The sequence below is a fragment of the Oryctolagus cuniculus genome, chromosome 6 (genome assembly GCF_051225735.1).
Source record: "Oryctolagus cuniculus isolate XC-2025 breed Fujian yellow rabbit chromosome 6, ASM5122573v1, whole genome shotgun sequence".
In the NCBI taxonomy this organism is placed as follows: Eukaryota; Metazoa; Chordata; class Mammalia; order Lagomorpha; family Leporidae; genus Oryctolagus; species Oryctolagus cuniculus.
This window is the reverse complement of record NC_142872.1, coordinates 130,625,962-130,631,961: the sequence shown is the minus strand read 5'-3', so window position 1 is coordinate 130,631,961 and position 6,000 is coordinate 130,625,962. Positions and strand designations below refer to the sequence as shown.

Below are 6,000 nucleotides of genomic sequence, written 5' to 3'. Positions count from 1 at the left end.
CAGCAGGTGTTTGCTGAAGACAACCAGGGCGCTACCTCCTGGAAGTGTTTGGCATATTCTGGTGCAAACTTTCAAGGAGGAAGTAAACAGGATGACATGAACCAGCAATGGAGGGGAAAGGCAAAGAATAGTGACTGGAAGGTCTTTGATGGAAAAGCCCTCAGCGGTGCTAACCCATAGTAAGCCAAGCCAAGGCCAGCCCAGCAGGCAGAAATGGAAGCTCCTGACATGACATGGGCCTTCTGTGATGAAGATGTGTGCTATGACACTGTAGGAGAGGATGCCTTCCTCAACTGTTACACAGAATGTATAATCAAGCGAGAGTTTTCTCAGCCCCTCCTGGACAGGACTCACTTTTTAAGTCTTTTGACTACTTAAAGGAAGGATCAGAACAAGAGCTTTCTCAACAGGTTCTTTGGTTTACATGAAAAGGGGGACAAAACAGAAGCTTCTTCCACAGGTTGTTGGAGAGAATTCCCTTCTTGGGTATTCTGAGTACATGGCAGGCAAGAAGCTCCCTCCTGGTGGAATACCTGACATTGACTTATCAGATTCAAAACAGCTTGCAGAGTTTGCTAAAAAGTCAAAAGAAAATAAAGAATATAATGCTCCATAAATATTCAGTTGTCCTCAAAGTAGATGCGAAAGAAAGTCAAGGAACAGAACAGCCCTGGAAAAGCGTCTCCTTGTTTACGGTCCCCGAGCCCACATGTTTGCAGAATGTGGGAAAGCATTCTGTGAGAGCTCGAAACTAAAATGACATTTTCTGGTTCATACTGGAGAGATTCCCTATCGGTGCACTTTTGAAGGAAGTGGAAAGTGCTTTTCCCTGGACTTCAATCTGCGTACACATGTACACATTCACACTGGGGAGAAACCTTTTGTGTGTCCCTTTAAAGGCTGTAACAAGAGGTTTATTCATATTCAGTCAGATAACCTGAAAGCTCACGTCTTAACTCATGCAAAGATGAAAAAGAATCAGGGAAAAAGAAGGTGGAAAATAATTCCCCAACAGGATAGGCATGTTAACAGTAGAGTGATTGGGAACAAATATGCCTCTTTGAGGATTGTTTCCAGGAAGGATTTTTTAAATCAATATTAAAACTCTAAAAGACATATATTTTTCTGTGTTACTAAGGTGCACCTAAACTTTGTGATATTATTTTAAGAACATTGTTCTTACAACAAGAAGGTGCTTACAACAAGAAGGTCAGTGATAAATTTACTTCAAGATCATAGTCTTTAATATATTATGTATGATAAGATATTATGGAAGATTGGATATCATACTGATTTTTGTATGCAATGAATATGAAAATAATTTTGATTTTCAATTTTGTAATTTCCAATTACTTACCTTTACCTTTTAAAAATATACTTCATACTCCATGTGATAATCCTAGAGAATGAAAATTTTACAGCAGGCAGTAAATAAATGAATGGGTAAACATTTTTTCAAGTCGAATATGTTTTATTTTCATTATTTTTTATTTGCTTTTCATCATGCTGTCACTATATTGAAATCGTAGATATGAGTGCTGATTTGAGACCATTAACAGATACTTCAAAATAAAAGGACAAAGACTTAGATATTTGGATTAAAAAACTGAAGTGTACATGAAAAATATCCCTGCTCATTGGATGACATTTCTAAAATATAGTGAGTAGAATGTAGTGGCTCCAAAACACCTTACTAGCTCTCTCTACATGCACTGCTTGAGCTGAGACAGTGCAAAGCTTGTGAATGATTCAGACACTTTCATTCCCTGTTACAGCTACCAACATTATTCCAGTTGTCGAGTTCTCTGCCATCCTGAGTCCTTAAGTCACTGATGGTACTGAGGTACGTACTAATCTATTGTGAACATACAGTATGAGTAATGCATAAAAAATGCATGCACGTGTGTGTGTGTGTGTATGTGTGTATGTGTCTGAAGCCATAGAAACTTGGAGAGGCTGTTGTTGCAGTATTATAACCTAACCCATCCTAGTACACTTTAGTAAAGTGTCTTGAATGGAATGAGTGCACAACATGTATTGATTCAACTAATTTCTTTAGGAAAAAAATTTCAGTTTAACAAGTGAATTTTTCAACTTATGGCCCATATCATGCAAATGTGAGTAAGTTTCAATCCATGCATTAAAGAGATACAAGGAAGACATAAACACAAATAACTGTTATTAAAAGTCAGTCCAGGGGCTGACATTGTGGAGCAGTGGGTTAAGCCACCACTTCCAACACCAGGATCCCATATTGAAGTGCAAGGTGGCTCCATGCTGCTCCATTTCTACTCCAGCTCCCTGCTGATGCACCTGGGATTGCAACTGAAGAGGACACAAATAATTGGGCCCCACTGTCGGAAACCTAGTTGGAGTTCTAGGCTCCTGGATTCAGCCAGGCCTAGCCCCAGGCTGAATCCCTCTCTGTCATTCCATCATTCTGCCATGTAAATAAAAAGATACATAAATAAATAAATAATTTTCTTTTTTTAGCACTAAGCATGCTAACCAACTTTAACGAAGAGAATACACCTGACACACCAGAAAGACGGAGAACGCAGTCTGCATCAGAGATTTTGTAGATATGGGTATTGGCTTTCTCTTTCTCCTCCCCCCTCCATGTCTGGGATATCTTGCTGGTGAAAGACTTTAAGGGCATGATATTCCTTCCAGAGCTTCACAATGGACCTAATAGTCCCCTTGGTGTAGGGTGCGGAAGGTTCTCCTAAGTTGCCTGCTGGGAGGGAATTGGAACTCACACAATCAGGTTATTGAACAAAGGCAAGGCTTTTGATATAGAAATTCCAGCTTGCTTCTATATTTCTTCCCTCATTCAACCACACAAAAGACCCACCCAACAAGGGGCAAGACTTTTAATGTTCAAATGCATGTCTGCTCACATGGCTTGTTTCCACATTTATTCCCTCATTCATCTACACAAAAATTACTATTTTCTTCAAGAAATTTCCATATTCTTCAGCCCCTCATACACACTAGATAATGTCTACCTAGTCACTTTAATGTTCTCCCCTCAAGAGAAGTAACATAAGCTCATGGGAGTAGCATGGGGTTAGATCTGTCCGTATTTTCTCCAAACTGGCATTGGGGTATAGAGCTGTTTATGGGTATTCTTCTTTTGCTGTTTGTCCTGTGCATCCAGAGGTGGCCTGGGCAGATTGTCTTTGTATGGTCCAGAGGGCTGGTCATATTATCCAATGGGATAGACTGGAATCTCTGCCCCACAACCATCTGGAGCTTAATGGCTTTTATTCTGTTAGAGACAAAATAAATGAATACCTATCTTTTGAAGGCCAGCCAATGTCACATGCTATACTAGAAGATAAGCAAAATGATCTGAGAGCACAGAGTGATGTTGGATTAACTCTTCCTGGGGGTCTGAGAAAGGTTCAAGGAGAATATATTGATAAATCACTGTATCTGCACCAAGAAGAATTTCTCAGGGTGGACATAAGAAGCTAAGGAAATGGAATAACATGAACAAAGGCCCATCTTGTGATTCCTTGGGACTCTCAGGATAAAATAATAATTAAATAAAAGACGACAGTGGCCCCTGTGATTGTGACAACTGAGAAATAAGTTTCTATTTGCTAAATGACCTCATTGGAAATCTGCTTGAAAAAGATCATTATTTAACATGGGCAGCTTGAGTAGGGACAGCTGTCCTGGTATTCTGGAACTACTTCATTCTACAATCTGTATTTTATAAATGTTATTTAATGAGTAGTGTTTTTAAATAACATATTCCTGTTTAAAGTCTACTGTGACAAAAACAACACTAAGTTAGAGATCAAAATAGTGAAGGCTGTTTATTCATACATTTGCTACCATCATTCACTCAAATTTCATTGTGTCCACCAAACTTATTCTGTCATGTCATGACCCTTTCCAAGGGGCTCTGTCAAGGTGGTGTTCTCTCTTAATGCAGTAAGCAATAAACTCAGCTTGGACTTAGGAACAAGTTATTTTGGCAATATGTTGTGAATCCAGTGTTCAACAATTGATAGCTTTCTAGTACCCAATATCAGCTTATTGTGCTAACACCATGGTCACTAAACTAAAGTGACAGATTTTTGTACTTTTCCTCTGAAGCATCTTCTTTCAAGTAATAATTTCGTCAAGATAGACTAATTTACTCCTTTTTGCATTATATGCTCAGTGCTGAGTCAAAAAAAGGTCATGCTTCACACAGTCATTCGGAAACATAGATTGACAAAGTATGCCATCCTCTGGGACATTGTTATCCTCCAAAACACAGGAGAGAGAAACTGCAGCCTCAGCTTAGCACTGATGAGTAGTTCACTGGCCAGAGCTAGCCAGGCAGTTCCACTAATTTCACAGGTTCAGGGAATGCAGGAAGCATGTCTGAAGAAAAGTATTGTCGGGGCCAGCACCATGGCACACTAGGTTAATCCTCCGCCTGCAGCACCAGCATCCCATGTGGGCACCGTTTCTAGTCCCGTTCGCTCCAATTCCATTCCAGCTCTTTGCTGTTGCCTGGGAAAGCAGTAGAAGATGGCCCAAGTGCTTGGGAGACCAGAAGGAGGCACCTGGCTCCAGGCTTTAGATCAGCACAGCTCCTGCCATTGCGGCCATTTGGGGAGTGAACCAATGGAAGGAAGACCTTTCTCTCTGTCTCTCCCTCTCACTGTCTGTAACTCTACTTGTCAAATAAATAAATAAATCTTTTTTTTAGAAATATATCTCTTTTTTTTGAAAAAATTATTTTGACAGGCAGAGTGGACAGTGAGAGGGAGACAGAGAGAAAGGTCTTCCTTTTGCCGTTGGTTCACCCTCCAATGGCCACCGCGGCCGGCGCGCTGCAGCCAGCGCACCACGCTGATCCAAAGCCAGGAGCCAAGTGCTTCTCCTGGTCTCCCATGCGGGTACAGGGCCCAAGAACTTGGGCCATCCTCCACTGCACTACCGGACCACAGCAGAGAGCTGGACTGGAAGAGGAGCAACCGGGACAGAATCCGGCACCCCAACCAGGACTAGAACCCGGTGTGCCAGCGCTGCAGGCAGAGGATTAGCCTATTGAGCTGCGGCGCCGGCCAATAAATAAATCTTTAAAAAAAATTGTCACCCATACACTAAGGTTGTATAAAGATATCAAAATCTCAATGGTGTAAAGTCTGTATGTAAGCAGCTTCAAATGTGGAGAAGGAGAGACACTATCATAATACAAGATATATATATATATACATATTAAATATCTTTCCAAAGTCTGTCCCATCTAGAGCAGCCTCAAAAGGAAACTCTGATTATTTGCAGAGAGCTATCAGCAGATAGGCTGGATCTAGCATCCCAGCCTTTGATCCAGTCGGGGGAAGAAAAAGGCTGTGTTGTTTGTGTGTGTTCCAAATCCTTCCTCCTTTATCCACCTCTATATTGCCTGGACCAGATTTGCATTTGAAAGATTTACGGCTTAAAAGTGATCTGCTAACCTGCAAGACCTCTCCAGTTAGAGAAAGCAACACAACCAAAGTTAGTCTCTTTCAGAAACAATGTGAGTTAAGTGACTTGAAAGATCACAAGAAGCACCCCAGACACCAGGGGATCTCAGAAAGACCACCATTCCCACACTGGGAGCTCTGTTGGATTTGGACATCATTGTCATCCTCATTCCACTCCTGCGGTGGGGAATGGAACCTCTGTTTAGCTGACTGTTGGAAATCTGGCTTCTCCACAGGGTTCTTCATTCAGGATCCTTCCAATTTCAGTGCTTTAGAGCCTAGTCATGAGTCCAATCAAGTCCACATACATTCATACATCTGTTCCCATTCATGTGGATGGCAAGATGCCTAATAGAATTGCCATAATCCCGAAATCCTAGATGTCAAAGCCCCGATAAACTGAGATTAAACCACCTGAAAATCACAATGAGTGACAGCCCTTCTCCAGGAAGCCTCTTCTGTGCAACAGTGATGCCATATTGACCCCATAAGGCTCTCTCCATTGTACTCTATCTACTTGTGTGTC

General features: G+C 41.3%; 1 pseudogene; it reads left to right on the top strand.

Moving 5' to 3' along the window:
- Positions 1-213: 213 nt before the first annotated feature.
- The window catches only part of LOC100341253 (zinc finger protein 42 homolog), a 106,027-nt pseudogene continuing 100,240 nt past the window's right edge, over positions 214-6,000 (top strand).